The sequence below is a fragment of the Musca autumnalis genome, unplaced genomic scaffold (genome assembly GCF_047663935.1).
Source record: "Musca autumnalis isolate F117 unplaced genomic scaffold, ASM4766393v1 scaffold_3, whole genome shotgun sequence".
NCBI lineage: Eukaryota > Metazoa > Arthropoda > Insecta > Diptera > Muscidae > Musca > Musca autumnalis.
This window is the reverse complement of record NW_027411866.1, coordinates 183,077,026-183,103,056: the sequence shown is the minus strand read 5'-3', so window position 1 is coordinate 183,103,056 and position 26,031 is coordinate 183,077,026. Positions and strand designations below refer to the sequence as shown.

Sequence of the window (26,031 nt, the reverse complement as noted above, 5' to 3'; positions counted from 1 at the left end):
ATATGCTATATTGACACAAAGTATAACAGTTCAATAGAGAGAGAGAGAGTTCAGAATGTTTTAGATATAAACTTGAAATTTGGAACATGGTACGAGGCAGGGACGTACGCAGGATTTCATTTCGGGGGGGGCCCAACATGACCAAAAATCATGAAATTTAAAAATGTTGGGTAGAGATACATAGCGCTATTTTAAAGGCTTTTAGTCGATTTTTTTAACAATTATTGAGACAAGGTGTATAAAATAATGAAGAGAGAGCTTAAAAAATTTGAAATACAATTTTGGAATTTGGTACAGAGTAATATATATTATGTATTGGTTCTTGGATATCACTATGCAACACTGAAAATGCAAACAACTTCTAGTATGCATTTTTTGAAAGTACATATTTAGACTACAAAAACCGTAGTAGGGTTTTGTCCTGTCAGATCCAGTTCGGATTTTATGGCCTCATCTAAACCGGGCTAAATCTACACTTTTTTGCATTTATCAGGCCTTTATCTCAGAAACGAATAGGAAATTGGCCTTGCTGTCTTTGGCAATATTATAGCCCTAAACTAGTAGAACTTATCCACCTAACCACTTAAGAAAAACTTCATCTAGGGCATCAAAATCTATAAAATATAGAAAATTTTACATAATTGGTCAAATTCTGGTCAGTATCGGCTAAACTATTGGGAGTTGAACCAAGTAACCTTTTGCAAAAATCTTCCAAATAAAGTTCTCAACAATTCTTTAAAACATTCTGAAACTCTAAATTTCGGATTTCACTACATTATTGATATTTTTATTAAATCGTCGTTGAAAAACGTACTGAAAACAACGGCATAGAGGCATTTTACAACAATTAAATGTTCTAAAGGGTTGTGTATTACATTCCAGGGAATATTTTTCCAAAAGAAAGTATTCAAAAAAATTAACGGTTTTGGAGATACGGTGCGAAATGTATAAAAATTGTTGAATTTTTGAATAAACTTTGAAATTTGAGGAAATAAATGTAGTTTTTCGAGTTCACTATTTCTGCAAATATTTTATTCTTGTTTTTATCTACAAATTTGCTTCAGAGGTCAGAAGAAGATTCGCATTGGTTTCAGAGATATAGCCCCGAATTTCTTTAAAAATTCAATATTTAACCATGTTTAGATGTGGCCATAAAATCCGAGCTGGATCTGACACAACAAAACCCAACTAGGGTTTCTTGTCGTTTGGGTCTGTACTTTCAAAAAATCCTCAGTTCGAATTGTTTGCATAAGATCACCTTAAAAATGTTGCACAGTGTATTTTTTATTGAAAATTACCATATCAGACCACGTTCGGTATGGTTATCGGTATTTGTAAGTTGTACACCACATATGCTCACATTTTAGTATATCTCAGAATTTGTAATATCCGCAATTGTTTTCGCTAGATTTTCAGTATTCGAAGATCTTAATTTAATTTCTAAGAATATTGGCTATAATAAGGATTTTTGAAATTTTTTTGGTTGGAGAACCTCTATGCTGAAAGTAGTTAATGCATATCGAGATATCGCCCTTTTTTAGATCCATTTTTCAAAAAGTATTTAGTGGACAAATCTTTGACGTCCATACATTACATATTAAAATCTTATAAACCTTTTAATTGGAATTTGGTATACTTTAATATATCAAGGTATTTTAATATCTTTTAAGTTATTTCTATACATTGAATACATCCGACATGGAATAATTCAAATCGAAAATTGTCTACTGCTATTGTGTGGATAACCCTACATAATATTTACCCAAGAAAAAAATTTTAAATGCAAGAATTATTGCTCATAGCGCAAAAGGAGAGTGTTTCTGAATGTGCCGAATTAGTCCATTAAGCAAGTGTATCTCAATTTAAGAGTCATTCCTTTCGATAGTTATCGCGCCCGGCTTTCATCCAAATAGACAGAAGTAGAACAGATAAGTATTTTTAAGGAAGTTCGTTGTAATAATATATTAATCTGGTTTTTGAAAGTCTGCTGAGAAACCGAAAACGTTTTAATATTAGGAGGCAACAAATTCCACAATCGAACAATTCGGTTAAAAAAGGATTTTTATTAAATATTAATTTGTATCTGAGAGCTTTTAGAAGACGATAAAAATATATAATCAAATTAAAAAAGGAATAGAGGTATCAGATTTCAACAAACCGATCAAATGAAAACCCTACAAGCTGAAGGAAAAATTGTGAACAATTATTTCTGCAAACATCTACCATACGCAAATTTTAATATTTGAAGCTGGACATAATGTTGTTTATATTATTTCCGTGGTACCCAGTATTACCTCAATACCATAAAGAATGTGAACAACAAATTTGTCGAAATAAATATATTATTGGTTTTCGATATATAGTTCACGAAAACCCCATTTCATGCACTTCCCTTCCCACAATATTGAACTCGTCATATTTTTTGATACAGGATACCATAAACCTCAAAAATGAACTAGCAGAGATGGAGTGTAATCATTACGGAACTCCGAGTTCATTTATTTATTTATTTATTTTTTTTTTTTTTATACTGGAACGATATGGCATAAAGCCGTAAGGCCATGTTTATATTAGCTTTTTGCAGGGTTAACCTTCTTAATGAGGATTTATCTGACGTATAAGCAAAGGAATTGACATTTGAAACCCAGTGGGTTTGTTAAATCCGGTTATATATAAACGTACTATAATACAGAAAAATTTGAAAATTTCAAGCAAAAAGTTAAAAATTTTCGAACAAAAATATCGAAATTATTTCTTACAAAATTTGTTAACGAAGTACATTTTCTGTACAGAAACTTCAGAAAATTTATGTTTTCATTTGAAATATCCAAACATAAAATTCTTTTATGAGAAAGAAAAAGCTAATTATCTGTTACAGTAGCTAAAGAAATTTTTGGTCTACCAAACCATTTCGGGGGGGGGCCCGGGCCCCCTGTGCCCCCCCCCCCCCCTGCGTACGTCCCTGGTACGAGGAGAGAATGAAAGAGAATAGTTAGTTTTGTCAAAAATATTTTTATTTTTCAATATAATCTCCTGAAACTTCAATACACTTAGTCCAAAGCTTTTCTAGCAATTCTATCCCTTAAAATAGTTTTCCTCAAGGTCATCAAAATAGTGGTATACAACTGTAATTGCATCTTCATTTGAGGTAAAACGCTAGCCAGCAAGGATTTTTTTAGATTTGGGAACAAGTAAAAGTCACTGGGAGCTAAATCAGGAGAATAAGGTGGGTGGTCAAGCAAATCGTACTTTAATTCGTTGATTTTAGCCATTGTTAAAACACTCTTGTGCGCTGGTGCGTTGTCTTGATGAAAAATTATTTTTTTGTGTTTAAGCCAGGACGTTTTTCTCGAATTTGTACATTTAATTGATCCAAAAGGTTGCAATAGTACTCTGAATTTATTGTTTTACCCTTTTGCAGATAGTCAATCAATAAAATACCTTTGAAGTTCCATAAAACCGTTGCCATAACCTTACCAGCCGATTGAATTGTTTTTGCCTTCTTTGGGGCACTTCCTCCAGCTTCAGTCCATTGTTTGGATTGTTCTTTTGTCTCTGGAGTATAGTGGTGGATCCATGTCTCATCAACAGTTATGCAACGACGCTTAAAATCCATTTTATTTCGCTTAAAACGATCCAAACAAGCTTGAGAAATATTCATTGTTATGCATTTTTGATCGACTGTTAACAAATGTGGCACCAATCTTGCAGAAAGCTTTTTCATCTATAGTTCTTCATGCAAAATTAAATAACCCTTTTTTATGTAAATATTTAATGACAGCACGCATTTCTAATTTTTCCATCGTAAAAAAATTGCGGATGCGTCTTTTTTGAACACCTGTTTCTATATGAAAGAGTTGCCAGATCGAAACAAAATTTAACATGTGTTCATAACAGAGATGGAAGTTTCCAAAACACTTAACTTTTTTTCTGTTTATACCGCGCTTTTTGTGCTAGGCTAAGAAGTTTCCGAACTGCCCTCGTATGAATCTAAAGCTCAATATAGGAAAAAAGTGTTGATGTCCGAATTATCGAGGTAAGAAAAATATGAGATTTCCGGATTACCGAGTCTACAATGTAAAAAATTCTAGTGTCCGGATTACCGCGTTGTCCGGATTATCGAGACTATACTGTACACAGTATGCGGTATCGATCATAGCACGATTCCTGTCTTAGAAACACCTTACCATACATATAACAGCCTCGACAATCTGGTATAAATAAATAAAACGCTGTATAGTTCGACTATTTGAAAAAACAATCATGAAATCATTTCTGAAGTCAAACACGGCTCTGGATATTCGTATGTATAATGAAAGTGATAACGAAAACTTACTCACCAGATATGAAATTATGATTTAATAAGGATCAGTTTTTCCTAAAAAAAATAGTTTATACATTTTCTATATCATTAATGCAATATCGAAAAAAACGTCTACATAAATTCTGTTTATTTTATTTATACCCCTTTGCTTTTTGTACGCCTCATTATATTATTTTATTCTAACATCTTGTGCTTTATGCTGTTCTTGAACGGTGTGAATGCTTTTGAATGATAACATGTTTCAAAGCCTCCGGCACCGTCGACAACCTCTCCCCAACCATAGACTTCAATGATTGTTATGCCGCTTAGTTCATGTTCAGGATGCACACGATTATGATGGAAATCGCCTTTTTAAGGTCATCCGTTGTAATGGGCGTTAAAGTATGTGTTTGTGTGAGTGTGAATATACAAAGTATCCTGTCTGAATAAGCTGGTGTCTCTATATGCCCATGAATGTACCTACACATGTGTGCGTGTGAATAAATTTTTAATATGTATACATGTGTGTGTGTGCATGTTGTTTTAATCTTTGATTATGACAAATTTCATGGTTGAATGGTTGTTTATTCTGCTCTAATCTCTTTGATGGTAGATATACTAAAAGTAAAGTGACAAGCTTTCTCCTTATTTAAGTGTTTGTGGTTAAGCAGATATTTTACTTTGAGAATATGTGAGAGTAATCTTAAACGGTTATGTACCTAATATGTGTTTATGAAATTCTTCGAAAGAGTTGATGGATAAACGCATTCATACAACGGCTCCCCATAGAGCCATTTATATACCAGCATATGCTAATAGTTCGAAAGAATTTCTTTGTGTGATATTAGTTGTAAGGTTTGTTTTTTTTTCATTCTGTCAGAATGTTATAAATATAATATAGCTCGTGTGTGAATGGTATCAATAAATCATATACTGTCTGTTTTTCTGCGTCTAATACAAGATGTATAGGAAAAGCTGTAGCTGTCGAGGTCATTGTATGTACAAGGTAGTGGCAAAGTTTTCACCGAGGAGAAAACCTATACAAATATCGAAATCCAAGTTGGTTTGATGGAACATGTGAAAACATGTGAACGATCACTAATATCCAGGCGCTAAAGAAATCGAAATGAATGTGATCGAATTAATGGATCAATTTTATTGAATACACAAAAATGGTTTCTCTTTTAAATTAATTTATTGTAAAGCTCTTTGGTAAACAACGTTTTTGGTTTTTCCATTTGTTGCGTACACAAACAAATCAGAAGGTTTCCCTACCCGTGAACAGGCTACATAAAATTGTCCATGTGAAAAACAATAATTTTCTAAATTTAAACAAGACGCTTGCAATGATTTTCTTTGTGATTTGTTGATTGTTTTAGCAAAGGCAAGTCGAATCGTTAACTGCAAACGTTCAAATTCAAAAGGCATGTTTGTTGGTATTATTGGAATAAGTGGAATTAAGACCTCTACACCTTTAAATTTTCCATTCAAAATAGTGGCTTCGATAACATTGGTCATTAATTTCTTTACCTGGGCATTCATCCCATACGACAATTGCACACTATTGCAAAACTTTTGCCATTCCAAATGTCTTACTGATATTATATGTGGGATTCTCATTGAAATTCATGTCCAAAGACAGCTTAAGTGCTGAATGTGCTGTTCTACTACCATCTTACAATGTGGCAGCTATTCCAGATGAAGCAAGAGCCAGAGCTATCTCATTCTGGGATAGAATAGTTGCCAAAATTATTGTAATGAGGAATGTTTTCTCTGTTCCACCAGGTGCATCCACCGTTATTTTTGGTCATTGCCTGCATCAATGTGTCGTAACTGTATCATTGCTGTTCATTCAACTTTGGCAAATTTGATTGAACAAATGAACCTAATTTTTTAAATCAAAATTATGTTCACGTTGCAAATCTCGATTTAAGATATCGCGCATTGGACGGTTTGGCTATACCAAGCCCAATTGTGATAATCTTTTATTTGTAATTGCAAGACAAATGTCTTCAATCATAATCAATGCTTTATTGTGGATTTACGATGTAATTGAATAATACGGAGTGGAAGTGGTTCTACGCAATCGGTTCAAAATATCATCAGACATAAAGTCTGCATAATTTCTCCATAATTCAAGTGGATTTGATGGACTACATCTTGCCATTGTTATTGAAAATAACGTTCGAATCTGATGAGGTGGAGCAATAATGGATGGTTCGGCAAGCGTAGCATCCCAATGAGTGTCATCCTCAAGTAAATGCATTGTTTGACAGGCATCACAAAATGTTGCACACATAACTCCATGAACTATTTTCAAATTATCAAATGATGTTGGCCCACGAACATTGATCAACAGTAAAAGTAAATAGAAACATTCTTTATGGGTGGGATGAACTGTGTAAAGTCGTCCTAATGCATCGGTTGAAAAAGCATTTCGGTGACCTTCAACTGGCATTCCTTGTTTACGCCTTTGAAAAACTTTCAGGGACTTATTCCATGTATAATATTTTGGAACTTCTGAATACAACAATCCTCTTGCAAATGTATCCGCTTCACATAAATTAAAAAAAGCGGTCAATGTTGTAGGTGGTGGTGATGCTGCCCGTTGCAATGCAGTTTGGTTTGTAAAGTAAACCCGCTGACCATTTTCAAGATGAACTGCCAAATGAACAACAGTTTGGTGTTTTTCATGGATTCCGAATGAAAATATCCGCCACGCAGCTTCGTTACAACTAACGCACAGTGGTGACACTTACATGAGAAGGTGTGACAAAAATCTTTCTAGATAATACTCATAGTTCAGAAAATCACCTTAAAAAGAAATGTGATATCGATCCACTTTTGAGCTCAGCCTCCATAGAGTTACCATCCGTGTTTCGGTTTTTATAAGAATTAATCACCTTTTTCTGCAGAATTACCTGTAATAACATTTTGGCATCTTACAACATTAGGGTGTCCCAAGCAAGAAAAAATATTTATTTTTTATTCACGAGTTTTCAGTTCGGTTCCAAGTTATAATGATAAAAGAAATAACTAATAGTACAAAACACATTATATCGAACAAAAATGTAAGAAAGAATAATTAAGTTACTGATAAATATAAATCCAGCACCTAAAAACAGTGTTACATTTTGGACATAACTGCCAAAACCCAAATATCCGCAAAAAGTCTAAACAGTTTTAGAATCTACAGGCCCTTGGCTTTAATTTGGTACTAGTGGCGATTCTTGCACATGCTTGGAAAGTAACTAAAACTCAAAGGAAATCCATACATCTATATTAAATATTATATTTAATATTAAAAATTTTCATAATTTTCACACAAAATTTGTGGTTCAACCTGCAAGCATCTTTTTTCATATAATCTTACCACATTTAAAATTTCGCGTTGATCGGAATAATATTACGACCTACAGAGCCGTTACAAATTGTATAAATATTATGTTTTTGGTCCATTTCACCCGCTAAATATTTCACGATCATCACCAATAAAAATAGGGATCTATTCTGGTATGAACCCGACCTCCATACAAAATTATCTATTCTATATATATAAAAGAGCTTAGTGAGTGAGTGACTGAGTGACTGAAATATCATCGCCCAGACGAAACCGCTGAAGCTAGAAAGCTGAAATTTTGACTGTGGGTTGCTGTCGGTGTGTAGGGGTGAGATAAGGCTGGGTTTTTGGAAATTCGACCTAGAAGGGTACGAAAGGTACTAAAAGGTACTAAATATGGTACCCTTTGTATTAGGCAAACGGGAAGAGCTAGAATTCTGAAATTGGAATGAGGGTAACTGATGGAGAGTTAGAAAGATATACCATCGGGTTTTTGGAAATTCGACCTATAAGTGTACGAAAAGTTACTAAATTTGATACCAATTGTATATTTTGAGCGAATATAGCTACAATGTTCATATTTGGTATGGAAATCAAGGTTGGGAAGTGGTGTTGATATAAGGAAATGATTTTGGAAGTTCGTACTTATGTGTACGAGTAGTACTAAATGGTACTAAATTTGGTACAATTTGGATTTGGGTGAACGGATAGAGCTGAAAACATGAAATTTGGAATTTAGATTACCGTTGAAGCGTACGATTGAGATATGGGTGTAGTTTTGGAAATTCATACTTATGTGTACGAAAAGTACTAAATGGTAGCAAATTTGGTACAATTTGGATTTAGATAGACATGGAAACCTGAAATTTGGAATTAAAATTAATGATGGAGTGATGGATTGAGGTAGTTTTGGAAATTCTTACTTATGGGTACGAAAAGTAGTAAACGGTACTAAATTTGGTACAAATTGTATTTGGGTGAACGGATAGAGCTGGAATCCTGAAATTTGGAATTTAATTACGTTTGGAGTGTAGGATTGAGTTAGTCTTGGAAATTCATACTTATGGGTACGGAAAGTACTAAATGGTACTAAATTTGGTACAATTTAAATTTAGTTGAACGGATAGTTTTGGAATCCTGAAATTTCGAATTAAGGTTACTGATGGAGTGTAGGATTGAGGTAGTTTTGGAAATTCATACTTATGGGAACGGAAAGTACTAAATGTACTAAATTTGGTACAATTTATATTTAGGTGAACGGATAGAGTTGGAATCCTGAAATTTGAAATTAAGATTACTGATGGAGTGTAGGATTGAGATAGTTTTGGAAGTTCGTACTTATGGTTACGAAAAGTACTAAATGGTACTAAATTTGGTACAATTTAGTTTTGGTTGGACGGATTGGGTGGAATCCTGAAATTTGGAATTACTGTTGGAGATAGTTATTGAAATTCGTACTTTCATACGAAAAATATTAATGGTATTATTAATAGAGATGTAATTCGCAAGTTTGGTATTATACACCCTCTTGATGTGTAGGGTTGAGATATAGATGTGGTAGTGGATATACGTACAATAAGTGTACGAAAATTACAAAATGGCAAAGAATTTGGTTCCAATTATTATTGTGTAAATTAGTATGTATACGAAAAATACTAAATTGCGATTGGGATTTAGTTTTGGATAAAAGGAAGTAGTTTTTTACTTACTTACTTACTTAGCTGGCCTTTTACAGAACATTTGTTCCATAAGCCGAACTAAGAAAAAATCTCCAATCCTCTCTGTTTGCTGCTGTATTTTCCCAATCTGGGATGTGTAGCTTTGTGATATCTCGTTTCACTTGTTCGCTCCAACGAAGCTTTGGCCTTCCAGATCTGCGAGAACCTCCATGCGGCCCGTATTTATACGCCTTTTTAGCGGGTTCATCATCACTCATTCTTATAACATGGCCTAGCCATCGCAATCGTTGTATCTCGATTCGTTCAACTATATTGATGTCATTGTATAGTTGATACAGCTCGATGTTCATACGACGCCGATATTCGCCGTCAACACAGATTGGCCCATAGATCTTTCGTAGAATTTTTCTCTCAAACACACAAAGCACTGCCTTATCTGCTTGAGCAAGTACCCATGCTTCGGAACCATACATTAGCACGGGTAGTATCAGTGTTTTGTACAGTGTTATTTTTGTTTGACGAGAGGTGGCTTTATTCCTAAACTGCTTACTCAGCCCAAAGTAGCATCTGTTAGCCAACACTATTCTTCTTCGTATTTCACAACTGATGTTATTTGTTGTGTTTATGGCGGTGCCGAGGTAGACGAAGTCCTTTACTACCTCAAAATTATAGGTACCAACATTCACAGATGGTGCGGTGTTTATGGACATATTACGCGTCGATACCATCAACTTGGTTTTTACGCCGTTTACTGCCAGACCAACTTTAGCAGATTCTCTTTCGACTTTTGCAAAGGTGTCAGTTACTTCCTTTACCGATCGACCCATGATGTCAATGTCGTCGGCATAAGCCAGTAACATGTGGCTGTTCGTGTATATTGTTCCATTTCTTTTGACCTTCGCGTCTCGTATGACCTTTTCCAGTAGGATGTTAAATAGATCACACGACAGGCCGTCTCCTTGTCTGAAACCTCTTTTGGTAGTAAACTCTTCGGAGAGGTTCTTTCCAATTTTAACTGAGGATCTCGTCTCAGTTAATGTCATTCTACAAAGTCGAATGAGCTTTGCAGGAATACCAAAATCAGACATGGCTTGGAACACCTTTGAACGTATAGGGCTGTCGAATGCTGCTTTATAATCGACGAAAAGATGGAAGGTGTCGATCTGCATTTCTTGGGTCTTTTCCAGGATTTGTCTCAAGGTAAATATCTGGTCAATGGTGGATTTGCCAGGTCTAAAGCCGCACTGATAGGGTCCAATAATTTCACTGACCATAGGCTTTAGTCTCTCACACAATATGCCAGATACTATCTTATATGCAATAGGGAGCAGACTTATGCCCCTATAATTGGAGCACACAGTCTTATCACCCTTCTTGTGGACTGGACATAGGATGCTCACGTTCCAATCGTCGGGTACGCGTTCTTCCTGCCAGATGGTGCTAACTAGCTGATGCATACACCTTATCAGCGTGTCGCCTCCGGTTTTGAACAGCTCGGCTGGTAGGCCATCTGCTCCTGCCGCCTTATTATTCTTCAGCCGGTTTATTGCTGTCCTTACCTCATCTTGGCTGGGCGGTATACATTCAATACCATCATCTGGGATTGGATCTGTGGTATCTTCGCCGTCTTCACTGCTATCGGATACCAACAGTTTGGAAAAATGTTCTTTCCATATCCTGAGCACACTATCTGTATCAGTTACCAAATTACCTTGTTGATCTCTACAGGAGGATATTCCTGTACCAAAGCCATCAGTTTGATGCTTCACTCTTTGGTAGAATTTTCGGACTTCGTTCTGTCTCCTGTACATCTCCATTTGTTCACACTCCCTCTTTTCCATTTCTCTCTTTTTCCTGCGGAAAAGACGTTTCTCCTCTCTCCTTTTCTCCCGATACCTCTCTCGTGCGCTACGCGTTGCTACTGATTGTAAAGTAGCCCTATATGCCGCATTTTTTTCTTCGGTAGCAGCACGGCACTCCTGGTCATACCAAGGATTCTTTGGTGGAGGTCTCTGGTATCCAAGTACTGATTTTGCGGCTGTTTGCATGGAGTGGGCAATATTTTGCCATTGTGCTGATATGTTATCGGGACGAGAAGCGCTATCATTAAGCAATTGGGTCAGTTGAGTGGAATATGCTGTGGCTATCTGTTGTGTTTGCAGCTTGGCGATGTCCAACTTTCGTGTTGTGTCTGTCCGTGCTTTATTTGCAACGTTTAGACGGGTACGTACCTTTGCTGCAACGAGGTAATGGTCCGAATCTATGTTTGCTCCTCGGAACGATCGTACATCCAACACGCTCGATGAATGTCTTCCATCTATCACAACGTGATCAATTTGATTTATTGTTCTTTGGTCTGGAGACAGCCAAGTGCCCTTATGAATATCGAGATGCTTAAATCTGGTACTGCTAACTACCATGTTTTTTGCCGCTGCGAAGTCTATCAGCCTCATTCCATTGTCTGATGTTTCACTATGTAGACTGAATTTCCCAACTGTTTGTCCAAAGATATTCTCCTTTCCAATTTTGGCATTAAAATCGCCTAGAACAATTTTAATGTCATGGGCAGGACAACGGTCATATGTTTCTTCTAAGCTCTCGTAGAATATATCTTTGGTCTGTTCGTCCTTGTCTTCGGTTGGGGCATGAGCGCAGATAAAGCTGATGTTGAAGAATTTTGCTTTAAATCGAATTGTAGCAAGTCTTTCATTCACTGGGGTGAAGCTGGAGACCAGATGTTTTAACCTCCGACCAACTACAAAACCGCAACCAAACTCATGCTTTGTGTCATGGCAGCTATAATACAGTGCGTCACCTTTAGGTGTTGTTGTGACATCTTTCCCAGTCCATCGTATTTCCTGTATGGCAGTAATATCGGCTTTGTACTTTCCAAGTACGTCTGCCAATGCGAAGACTGCACCTTCTCTATAAAGAGTGCGAACATTCCAGGTGCAGATTCGCAGATCATGGTCCTTAAAACGTTTGCGGGGTTCGTCAACTTTAGAGGGGTTTGTTTTTCTTTTCTTTCGTTTTTTCATAGTAGGCTGTTTTTTTCTAGGGGAGGGTTACTAACCCGACGCCCAAACCAAAGTTTTTAACGTTCTTATGGGTGAACGCGCGGCACATGTTAGCTCACTACCTTTAACGGGTGTTAAAGGCAGTTCCCCAGGTGACACCACGGGGAGGTCAGTGTCCACTTGAGATGAAAGAGGGACCAAGATAAATCCTGGGCTTAGCCATGTTAACACCGGTCAGGACCGTTCCTTGGTATCTTCCATCCCCTAAGTCACCCAGTAGTTTTTTAACTTATACATATTATAAGTACTGAATTTGGTACCAGTTTGGCGTTGCTTAAAGGGATAAAGGTGGAATTTCGAATTGTTGTATGAGGGATGGTGTTGGTGTTTAGATAAGGATTTTTTGAAATGCATACAAATTCTGAAATTAGCCTGAGGGCTGAGGGCCTGAGAAATACGAAATATACTAAATGGTATTAAATTTGACGTTGGTGTAGCAATGAAGCTGGGATTATATAATTAGTGTGTGAAAAGTACAAAAAATGCAATAAATTTGGTATTGGGCTAAGGAATAGGAGTGGAATTCTGGTATATTATTTATTTGTTAAGTTCATTGTTAGAAGTGGTCGTACAATAAATGTACTAGAAGTATTAAGTAATACTAAATATTGAAGCACTGGTATTGAGTGAATCGATAAATGAAATTTGTTGTGAGGATCACTGTTGAGATTGGATCAGAATGTTTATTAAAATCCACCTTTAAATGTATGAAAGGTTTCTACATGTAATACCATTGGCATTGGGTGAACAAGTAGAGCTAAAACTGTAACAAATGAACTAAGGTTGTAGATTCTAAAAATTGTACTGAATAATGTACTATTGTTTCTATGTTAACACGAATTCAGTTTCAAAATAATGTAATAATTGTTCCACAAACATCCCAGACGGGACAAGGGAGACTTCTCTCATATCATTGAGTGCACCCCGTTTCATATTAGCTCAATGTTATGGGACCTACTATTTATCACCGAGTCCGAACGGCGTGCCTTACGACACCACTTGTAGAGAAGTTTTAAATGGCTGAAATACTCAGGAAATGTCGCCAACATTACTGAGGGGTATTTTGCCACCGTTGAAACCTTGATGTTGCCTGACCGGGGAATCGATCGGTTTTCTACATTTTAATATCACAAATTCCAAAATTCGGTTGGAAAATGTAGATAAAATTTTCAAAATACTCATACCTTTCTAATAAAACATGGACTGAAATTTAAAATGTAGGCCGCTGTTGAAGTGTAGAGGTCTTTTTTTTTGAGATTCGAACAAAACGTGTACGAACAGTACTTCAAAGAAATAAAATATCAATTCAAATAGGTATTAGTACATAAAAATTTTCAGTGTTCACCATATTAAATATTGTTTATTTGAATATTATTCCTTTTCCGCATACGAAGTAGCGGGCATTTTGCTAGTAATTTATAATGGACAGACGGACGGACGGATCTCAAAATCGCTATATCTCGTCGAGATATGAAGATTGGTATACCACATTGGGGGGTCTCCGACGAATATTTCGCGTTGTTACATGAATTTTCCCAAAACAATCTTATAATACCCTTCCACATATTGGTGTAGGGTATAAATATGGACCAAAAATGTAATTTGGATATTTTTCACAGAAAGGTCACCGCCTAAAAACTATCCTCTCATTATCCAAAATTGTTGTCATCTTCCTTGATCAAAATTCTTACTTCGTCTAAAAATTTGTCTATATTAAACTATAACTGCGAACTCTAGCGCGTTTATGGTTACTATTCACACAAATACAACTGTGGAATTTCTGTATATACTAGGCTGTAACTCTGTTATCTGAGCACGAACATCAACGTAATCCCATATATAGAAAGGTCGAGAGATCGTCTTTCAAAAATAACTCACATACTCAAAATACTTACTTACTAAAAATTTGTCTGTATTAAACTATAACTGCGAACTCTAGCGCGGGATTGTCGAGACAATCATTTTGGTAAATATGTATGTATTTTATACTTTTTATCTATATTTAATATTTTATAGATCAATGATTTCCGCCAATATGAATTGAATATCCGAAACTTTATCTGGATCTGAATTTTAATTAAGGTACAATATTTAACATAACACCCAAGGAGAGTAACACCCCTTTAGTATTTTATTGACACTTTTAAAAACAAAACCAATAAATGTCATTGTAATTTAAAGTTAATGATCTTCACATAAATCAATAAAACACGAATAAAAACAATAGCACAAACATATAAATCCCGGTGTAAAACTTTTTCAACTTAATAATTTCTAAATGATTTTACTAATAGAAAAGACCAGCAAATATATTTAACAAATATTTAAGGAACAATTCGTAGCTTCGATATCTTCTTTGTTGTATCAGATTTTATTGCTTCCTTTTAATGCTCACGGGACAAGACGGAAGGATGGAGCTTTCTTTCGTGGTATTGTCTTCCTTATTCGACAATTTTATTGTTTTCTTATCACATCAGCAGATCTTTGTTTTATGAGTTTTGCCTTTGTCTTTCAATTTCATTTTATCTATGATTCCGTCTACCGTCTCAGGCGGGTAGTAAAGTTTTCCCTTTCGTGTGAGATATGTATAAAAGTAGTAGTAAAAATAAGAAGGAGCAAATTAAAGGAAGTGTTGACTTTGATTTTACCTTCTTCTTGGTTGTTTATTTCACGCAAATGCCAAACACGCACTTAAAGTTAACACACACATACACTTTTTAAGACCACCATAAGACATTTTCGTAGAATTTCCTTTGTATGGCCCTCATAATTTTCCAGAACGATTTTTTTTTCTGTTTGACAGCATTTTGTGAATGAGTGTCATGTTGTTTTGTTGTTGTTGTTACTGGCTTGTCTGATTGTCTTTACACAAAGGGACAAAGGCAACTGTCTTGTTTTTTATTTTTCTTGTTATTGCTCCTTTTGTATATAAATGTCTGTCTAGGACACTTCCCTTGTTTATTTGTTTATGTGTATTTTCCAAAAAAAAAAGTGGCGGCGCTTTCGTGCCTTGAAGTTATGCCTTCTACACGTTGACCTTCTGCAATTTAGGCATCATAACTTTTTGCCGGTACATTTGTTGGCCAAACATGTTGTTGTGTTGTGCCAGAGCATTAATCTTATTTGAGATTTGAATGCCTTCGTGGTGGGAATAATCAATTTGGGAAATTATTAAGAAAGAGTTTCAGTTGCGATGTATCAGATTAGAACATTTGCGAAGAATAATGGGCTGAAGTTTTTGTGGAATGGGTTAGTTGTATGGAGGTCTTTTATTCAATGAGAAATCGCAACTCATCCCCCTACACTATATCGAAAGTATGGGAAATCAGGGGCATGTTTAATCCTCATTAATCAAATAAAAACTCAGTTTTTGTTATCAATGAAATGATTTTGGAAATTTTAATCTTTAACGACGTAGGGGATGGAAGATACCAAGGAACGGTCCTGACCGGTTTTAACATGGCAAAGCTCAGGATTTATCTTGGTCCCTCTTTCATCTCAAGTGGACACTGACCTCTCCGTGGTGTCACCTGGGGAACTGCCTTTAACACCCGTTAAAGGTAGTGAGCTAACATGTGCCGCGCGTTCACCCATAAGTACGTTAAAAACTTGCGTTTTGGCGTCGGGTTAGTAACCCTCCCCTAGAAAAAAAAAACAGCTTACTATGAAAAAACGAAAGAAAAGAAAAACAAACCCCTATAAAGTTGATGAACCCTGCAAACGTTTTAAGGACCATGATCTGCGAATCTGCACCTGGTATGTTCGCACTCTTTATAGAGAAGGTGCAGTCTTCGCATTGACAGACGTACTTGAAAAACACTATGCAACACTGAAAATGCAAACAACTTCTAGTATACATTTTTTGAAAGTACATATTGAGACTACAAAAACCCTAGCAGGGTTTTGTCCTGTGAGATCCAGTTCGGATTTTATGGTGTTATCTAAACCGGGCTAAAACTACAGTTTTTTGCATTAATCGGGCCTTTATCTCAGAAACGATTAGGTATTTGGCCTTTCTGTCTTGGGCAATATTGTAGCCCTAAACTAGTAGAACTTATCTTTTCAACAGACACATGAGAAAAACTTCATCTAGGGCATGAAAATCGATATAATATAAAAAATATTACATAATTGCTGAAATTCTGGTCAGTGTCAGCTAAACGATTGGGAGTTGAACCAAGTAACGTTTTGCAAAAACCTTCCAAATAAAGTTCTCAGCAATTCTTCAGAACATTCTGAAACTCTAAAATGCTTACTTCATGTTGTTTCAGCGGTATTTTATATCATATCTTGTACAACACGTATTTCAAACACAGTTCACATCTACAGTTTGTTCTCGCATGTATTAAATCGTCGTTCAAAAATATACTGAAAACAACGTGATAGAGACATTTTACAACAATGACATTTTCTGAAGAGTTGTGTATTATATTCCAGCGAATATGTTTCCAGAAGAAAACATTAGGAACAATTTAACAGTTTTGGAGATATGGTGCGAAATGTATTCAAATTATGGAAATGTTCGATATTTTATAAAACGTGAGGCAATAAATGTAGTTTTTCAAGTTCATTACATCTACAAATATTTTATTCGTGCCCTTATCTAAAACTTTGCTTCAGAGATGAGATGAAGATTCACATAGGTTTCAGAGATTTAGCCTAAAATTGCTTTAAAAAGTCAATATTTAACCATGTTTAGATGGGGCCGTAAAATCCAAACTGGATCTGACACAACAAAACCCAACTAGGTATTTATGTCGTTTGGGCCTGTACTTTTAAAAAATCCTCAGCTTAAATTGTTTGCACGAGATTACATTAAAAATATTGCACAGTGAAATACAAGGCCGATATCACTGCCATACAGGAAATACGATGGATTGGGAACGGCGTCACAACAACACCTAAAGGTGACGCACTGTATTATAGCTGCCATGACGTAAAGCATGACTTTGGTTGCGGATTTATAGTTAGTCGGAGACTAAAACATCTCGTATCCAGCTTCACCCCAGTGACTGAAAGACTTGCTGCAATTCGAATAAAAGCTAAATTCTTCAACATCAGCTTTATTTGCGCTCATGCTCCCACTGAAGAAAAGGTCGAACAGACCAATGATATATTTTACGAGCTCACAGAGGGGAAACTTGTGTTAAAAGTTGATCAAAAGCCCTAGAAAGCTCATTTATAGTCGGATTGATATAAAATTTTGCACAAAGCATATCTTCTGTACAAGGATTAATCCTATAGAAAATAATGAAAATCGGTCCAGATTTGGATGCAGCTTCCATATATATTCGCATCTGATATAAGATAAAAATGCACCAAAATCACTGAAATTTGACACATGCAACCGGAACTACCCTAAAAAACATTGAGCCAATTTTCAAACAAATCGGAACAGATGTATATATAGTCCCATACACATATATTTCATTCCAAATTTTATTTTTTGAAACTTACTTAAATTAAATTTTTCTCAATTCACATGAGAAATGCCGTGAATGTTTCTGAATAATGCAAACATATTTGATAGGGGTTGGTTTTGTCTGTTAAATAAGAGTCCAGGTTATAAGGCGGAACAAAATTTAGTGTGAGTAAACCTTGCAATTCCATATAAAAATATTTCATATTTTAGTTGAGAAAAATTAGATTTTTTCGGAATGGCGCAAATATGCGCAATTTTTTATGATTGAATCTGATATTTGAGACTCAAGCGCATAAAACATTAGAAGAAACTATAGTCGGGAAACGACGGGGAAATAGACTTTTTCGCCTTTGAAATTGTAGTAATCTTAAAAATTATAATAAAAAATTTTCATAAAGAGGATATGTATCACCATTATTAAAGAGCAAAAATGTAAAATCAACCTGAAAATTTTAAATGCTAATCTTGTTCGGAGACTGTACATATACAATAAATCTTGAAAAATATAAATTTTCGCGAAAATAACATAATTTTAATATTCACCTAATTTCTTAGTTTTGGAAAATTTACTTTTTGTTTTCAGTATGGCTGAGTTCGATCGACTGCTGCATTGGATTGGTTTATCTTGCAAAGTCGAGGATGGCTATAGCAAATGTAGAAAAGAGTCTGGTTGCCGTTTATCAACATTTTTTCATAAAGAAACGACTTTCATATTTTGAGTTTTGAGCAACTTTAAGCCTATGTTTCCCCTCTGTGGAGCGCTTAGAAGAAACATATAATCGTTGCCCTGCCCATGATATTAAAATCATTCTAGGCGATTTTAATGCCAAAATTGGAAAGGAGAATATCTTTGGCCCAACAGTCGGGAAATTCAGTCTCCATAGTGAAACATCTGACAATGGTATGAAGCTGATACATGATAGTTAGCAGTACCAGATTTAATCATCTCGATATTCATAAGGGCACCTGGCTGTCTCCAGATCAAAGAACAAGTAATCAAATTGATCATGTTGTGATAGATAGAAGACATTCATCGAGCGTGTTGGATGTACGATCGTTCCGAGGCGCAAACATTGACTCGTCTAAAAGTTGCAAATAAAGCACGAACAGACACAACGCGGAAGTTACACATCGATAGGCTGCAAACACAACAGATAGCCACAGCATATTCCACTCAACTAGCCCAATTGCTTAACGCGAGCACTCCTTGTCCAGATAACATAACAACACAATGGCAAAATATTGCCCACTCCATGCAAACAGCCGCAAAATCCATACTTGGATACCAGAGACCTCCACAAAGGAATTCGTGGTATGACCAGGAGCGTCGTGCTGCTACCGAAGAAAAAATGCGGCATATAGAGCTACTCTACAATCAGTAGCAACAGGTAGCGCACGAGAGAGATATCGGGAGAAAAGGAGAGAAGAGAAACGTCTTTTCCGCAAGAAAAAGTGAGAAATGGAAAAGCGGGAGTGTGAAAAAATCGAGATGTACAGGAGACAGAATGAAGTCCGAAAATTCCACCAAAGAGTGAAACATCAAACAGAAGGCTTTGGTACAGGCACATCCTCCTGTAGAGACCAGCAAGGTAATCTGGTAACAGATACTGATAGCGTGCTCATGATATGGAAATCTGCTGGTATCCAATAGTAGCGAAGACGATGATACCACAGATCCAATCCCAGAAAATGGTATAGAATGTATACCGCCCGGATGAAGTAAAAACCCAAGATGAGGTAAAAACAACAATCAACCGGCTGAAGAATAATAAAGCAGCTGGAGCCGACGGCTTACCAGCCGAGCTGTTTAAAACCGGAGGCGACGCGCTGATACGGTGTATGTATCAGCTAGTTAGCACCGTCTGGCAGGAAGAACGAATACACGACGATTGGAACCTGAGCATCCTATGTCCCGTCCACAAGAAAGAAGATAAGACTGTATGCTCCAACTATAGGGTCATAAGTCTTCATACAAATGTGGCTTTAGACCTGGCAATTCCACCATTGACCAGATATTTACCCTGCGGCAAATCCCGGAGAAGACCCAAGAGATGCAGATCAACACATATCACCTTTTTGTCGATTATAAAGCAGCATTCGACAGTCCCCTTCCATCAAAGGTATTCCATGCAATGTCTGAATTTGGTATCCCCGCAAAGCTCATTCGGCTTTGTAAAATGACTCTAACTGACACAAGATCTTCAGTTAAAATAGGAAAGAACCTCTCCGAAGAGTTTTGAACCAAAAGAGGTTTCAGGCAAGGAGACAGCCTTTCGTGTGATCCTGCTAGAAAAGGTTATACGAGAGGCAAACGTCAAAAGAAGTGGCACAATCTACACCAGTAGCCACATGTTACTTGCTTATGCTGATGACATAGACATCATGGGACGATCAGTAAAGGAAGTAACTGATACCTTTAGGAATGCAGAATCTGGGAAAGTGTGTCTGGCGGTAAACTGCGAAAAGACCAAATTGATGGTATCGACCCGCAAAGCGTTCATAGAGCTCGGACCAACTGTGGAAGTTGGTACCTATAATTTTGAGGTAGTTAAAGACTTCGTCTACCTCGGCACTGCCATAAACACAACAAACAACATCATAAGAATGAGCGATGATGAACCCGCTAAAGAGGCGTAGGAATACATGCCACATGGCGGTGCACGCAGAATTGGCAGGCCAAAGAATAGATGGCGCAAACAAGTGGATGAAGAGATGACAAGGCGAGTTATTCCAGAAAGCGAAGCGAAATCAGAGAGAATTGGAGATCTTTTCTTAGTTCGGTCTATGGAACAAATGTTCTGTAATGGGCCAGCTAAGTAAGTATGTAAGTACTCTTTAACGAAGTATATCCCACGATTATGTTGAATAGTGCTACCGGATTCTTCGAAAAAAATTAATAATAATAATAATTCCTATCATAAAATCAACTCGTTTCTGTTTTCAGCTCAATGATACGGAACATCTTTTTTATAATGTTAAATACAATTGACACCTCTTGTAAAAAATGATGGCAAGAACCATTTTTGAGACATGTGACCTTGTCTCGCCGGAGATTATCATTCTGAATGCAAGAAGACCAGTTAGCTCATGTTTCAGTATTTGCCAATATAATTTTTTTACCCTCCACCATATCGAGGGTATAGGTTAATTTGTCATTCCGTTTGTAACACATCGAAATGTTCATCGGAGACCCTATATAGTATATATATTCCTGATCAGGGTATAATTCTGTCCTTCCTTCCGCCCGTCTGTTGAAATCAAGATACAGCTCGCAATTTTTAAGATAGAGCTTTATAATTTGGTATAGAAGTTTCTATTACTCCACGGATGTTTGGTATTACAAATGGGCTATATTAGTCCACGTTTTGATAGAGCCCCCATTGAACGGTATCTCCCGATTTTCGTTATTTTGAAGGTTTTACTTCACTATCACACCGAAATAGCTGAAATTTGGTACTTAGTCTTTGCTGGGGGAATAAAACTTTCCCCCAGAATTTTATCGGTATAGGTCCACGCCTTCATATCGGCCCTTAGAACGGTACCTCCCGAGTCCATGCCTTCAGATTGCCCCCATAGAACGGTACCTCCCGATTTTCGGTATTTTGAAGGTTATGGCCACAAAAACCTTTCCAACTAAAATTTATGGGTATATAGATCCACGTTTCGATATAGCCATCCTAAAACGGTGCCACCCGATTTTCGTAATTCTGAAGTTTGTGACGTCAATATCCCACCGAAATGACTGAAATTTGTTATTTAGTCTTCTATGGGGTTATAAAATATTCCAGAAAGAAATTATCAGAATAGACCCACGCCTTCCCACAACCACCATAGAAGCGTAACTCTTGATTTTCGGTATTTTTTTAGGTTTTAGCCACACTATCTTACCGAAATAACGGAAATTTGGTATTTAGTCTTCTTCGTAAACGAAAGGAAACTAATTTTTCCATTTGACTTCAATACTACTCGTGGTGGAGGGTATAGCAAGTTCGGCCCGGCCGAATTTAACGCCGTTCTTACTTGTTGAAGTTGAAACCTGCGATAAATATATAATTTTACTCTGTGTTTCAATCCGCTTCACGCAATTTGTCCGTTCTTCTGTCTGTGAGTGATTGAGTAACCTATTTGGTCTCCTTGGGTTATCTTCCCCACAAAAATTCTAACTTTTTCGAATAAACGCAAGCCAAGGCCGGTTTCTGAGAACTGATTTTGTACATCGTATTTCTTCGAATATAAACTAATCCATTTACAATTTTCTAGTCAGTGGAGTTCGAAGATTGCTTTGAAATTTTTATGCATTGACCTTTTTGGAAATTTTAAATATAAAAACCAAACATTATTATCCTATCGTCGATGTTTCCTACGTTCACTGCCTCCATTATAGATACCCATATAAATGAAAAACAAAGAATAAAACAGACGAAAACCAGTAAAACTTTTATGTCTGCGACGAATACGTACGTATAGTGCAAAAGTTAAAGTGAATTTGAAAAATATATTTCCCTTTCATTTGACAATCATCGAAAAAAAAACACTCTCGCACAAAAGTAGGTCAGATTTGGAAATGCGACCGACAACAACATCCAAATATAAACGACAATTCTTTCTGTCTGCTCGTAAAGTAATACTTTTCCAATTGCTGATGTTTTGGACGGGGAAATGTATGCGTACATATTTCAGCAGTGGATGGATGCGCTTATTGGACAACTAAGTTTTCAGATGAATTGCCAAAACAAAAAAACGACAAAAGAAAATAAACAGTAAGGCAAGCTCGCCGTGAATAAAATCATAGCATTTAGTAACATGTTTTTGGTCTGCCAACAAACATGATTTATTAATTTACTTTCTCTTCAGTGGCCGTAACTGAGAGTACGTGCCAAACAATACCAATCCTACTTTTAGTGTGAAAAAGTTTTCATAGTTTCGTCAGTTCTTTAATTTTTTTATGCAGAATATTCGTTATTTCAATGGACAAAAAAAGGTTTGTTACATTAAAGGACGACATCTTGATTTATCCGTGATTGTTAAGAGACGTAAGAAAAATCAGAATTTGCAATAGAAAATCTTCTATGGGATATATGTGCGCAAATATATGAATGATCGGATATATGATTTCATGATTTGTGAACATATTTCTTCACCTTAAGAGTAGAATGAAAATTGTTGGAAAGAAACAACGTGCAACATATGGAAATATAACATCTTTCAGTTAAACCAATTTATATCACTGGTCGATTGGGAATTGTCAAAATAAATATCTTTCTAACCTCTACAATAATATACATGGATATGTCCAATATTTACTGTCGTGAATAAATTAAAATTAACCGAAACAAAGCCCTTCCATTGAATCTGCACAATGATCTATAAATGTGGAATGAGATGATAGGACTTGTAGGTAGTAGGAGATTATAACATATAGTCTCCAGTTCTACTCCGGTGAATGAAAAACCTGCGACAATTCTGATAAAAGCTAAATTCATCATCATCGGCGCCCATGCCCCAACCGAAGCCATGGATGAGTAGACCAGAGATATATGTATTTTGCGAGCATACGACATTAAAATTATTCTTCTAAAATGGAAAAGAGAATATCTTAAGTCAAAAGTCGGGAAACTCAGTCACACTGGCTATACAAAAGCGTAGTTAGACCCATCCTAACATACGCGTCAGTAGTCTGGTGGACAGCGATGGATAAAAAATGTAATATAAAAATTTTACAAAAAGTCCAAAGAATGTGCTGCCTAGGAGTAAGTGGTGCTATACGTACACCCAATAGAAATTCAGATAAGGTATGAAGCTGCCGTCGCAGCCATAAGGCTGAAGGCGACAGACGAGGGGATCGAAAAGGACCACGTAACATACCATCAAAAAATTCTACAGGTAACAACGGGGGAGTCAATGGATAACGTTAATTCGGACCGTATACCTGAAACAATTGTAGTTGTCTCGTGTGAAACATTAATACCTGACAGAATCTCGTGGGCAAAACAGGCCCATACATCCCTATGGAATAGAGAGGAGATAGAGAAAACCACTAAGATTCTCTGGGGGACACAAACGAGGATAAAACTAAAAACTTACTATTATTAGGTAAGGCAGACATTAGTAGGCTAACAGGTATACCTACTGGTCACTTGGGCCTACAAGCTCATCTGCATAAAATTAAATGAGCAGATAACAGCTTATGCAGGGCATGCGGAGAGGACGACGAAACGTTGGAACACTTTCTTTGCCAATGCCCACCTTTCGCAAATATCAGGTCCCAGTCTTTAGGGACCGGCACTTAATCAGATAACGGTAAATGATGTTAAACAGTTAAGGGATTTTGTTAAGGGCACAGAATTCCTAAAATAATAAAGAGACCAAATACGACCCTTTCTTAAATTAGTCTAGAGCGCACAACAGGCCTATTCTGGCTTAAGTGTATGTCCATTGGACATGTGGCGACTTGCGCCCTTCTTTTCAACCTAACCTAAGATATCGGTAGGCTGCAATCACAACAGATAACAGATAGATATTCCACACAACTGGCCCAAATAGCTTGTTTCGACAACACATCAGCACAGTGGCAAAGTATTGCCCACTCCATGGAAACAGCTTCAAATTTCATATTTGGATACCAGAGTCCTCCACAAAGGAACCCATGGTATAATCAGGAGTATCGTGTCGCTATTGAAGAGAAAAATGCTGTATATAGGGCTACTCCACAATCAATAGCAATGCGTAGCGCAAGCGAGTGATATCGGGTGAAAAAGGGAGAAAAGAAACGTCTTTTCCGCAGTAAAGGGAATAAATGGAAAAGAGGGAAGGTGAAAAATAGAGCAGGGATGAAGTCCGAAAATTCTACTAAAGAGAGAAACATCAAACTGATGGCTTTGGTTCAGGCACATCCCTAACAAAATTAAATGAAAGTGAATTTATGATGAAGTCGTGAAAGATCCGATCTTTTTCATCGAATTTTCATGAGTGCAATTGAAGTCATGAAAGATCCGATCTTTTTCATCGAATTTTCATGAGTGCAATTGAAGTGGTGAAAGATCCGATCTTTATAATAATATTTTCATGAGTCTAAATAAATTGATAAGTACCCGTAAAATGGGTGATGTAGGATGGAATGGATGGAAGATACCAAGAACGGTCCTGACCGACTTTAACATGGCAAAGCCCAGGATTTATCTTGGTCCCTCTTTCATCTCAAGTGGACACTGACCTCCCCGTGGTGTCACCTAAGAAGCTGCCTTTACTACCCGTTAAAGGTAGGGTGCTAACATGTGCCGCGCGTTCACCCACAAGTACGTTAAAAACTTGGGTTTGGGCGTCGGGTTAGTAACCCACAACTAGAAAAAAACAGCCTACTATGAAAAAACGTCAGAAAAGAAAAACAAACCCCTCTATGATTGAGGAACCCTGCAAAGGTTTTAAGGACCATGTTCTGCGAATCTGCACCTACAATGTTTGCACTCTTTATAGAGAAGGTGCAGTTTACGCATTGGCAGATGTACTTGAAAAGTACAAGGCCGACATTGCTGCCATACAGGAAATACGATGGATTGGGTAAGGCGTCACAACAACACCTAAAGGTGACGCACTGTATTATAGCTGACATGACACAAAGCATGAATTTGGTTGTGGATTTGTAGTTGGTCGGAGGTTAAAACGTCTGGTCTCCAGCTTCACCCCCGTGAATGAAAGACTCGCTGCAATTCGATTAAAAGCAAAATTCTTCAACATCAGCTTTATTTGCGCTCATGTTCCCACTGAAGACCAGCTCGAACAGACCAAAGATATATTTTACGAGCGCTTAGAAGAAACTTATGACCGTTGCCCTGCCCATGACATTAAAATTATTCTAGACGATTTTAATGCCAAAATTGAAATGGAGAATATATGTGGCCCAACAGAAGGAAAAATTGAAATGGAGAATATCTGTGGCCCAACAGAAGGAAAATTCAGTCTCCACAGTGAAACATCTCACAATGGTATGAGGCTGATAGACTTTGCAGCTGCAAAAAAATGGTAGTTAGCAGTACCAGATTTAAGCATCACGATATTCATAAGGGCACCTGGCTGTCTTCAGATCAAAGAACATGTAATCAAATTGATCATGTTGTGATAGATGGAAGACATTCATCGAGCGTATTGGATGTACGATCGTTCCGAGGAGCAAACATAAATTCGGACCACCACCTTGTTGCAGCAACGATACG

The 26,031-nt window shown here is 36.8% G+C and overlaps 1 pseudogene; it reads right to left on the bottom strand.

Moving 5' to 3' along the window:
• Positions 1 to 6,188: 6,188 nt before the first annotated feature.
• The window catches only part of LOC141398375 (uncharacterized), a 130,148-nt pseudogene continuing 110,305 nt past the window's right edge, over positions 6,189 to 26,031 (bottom strand).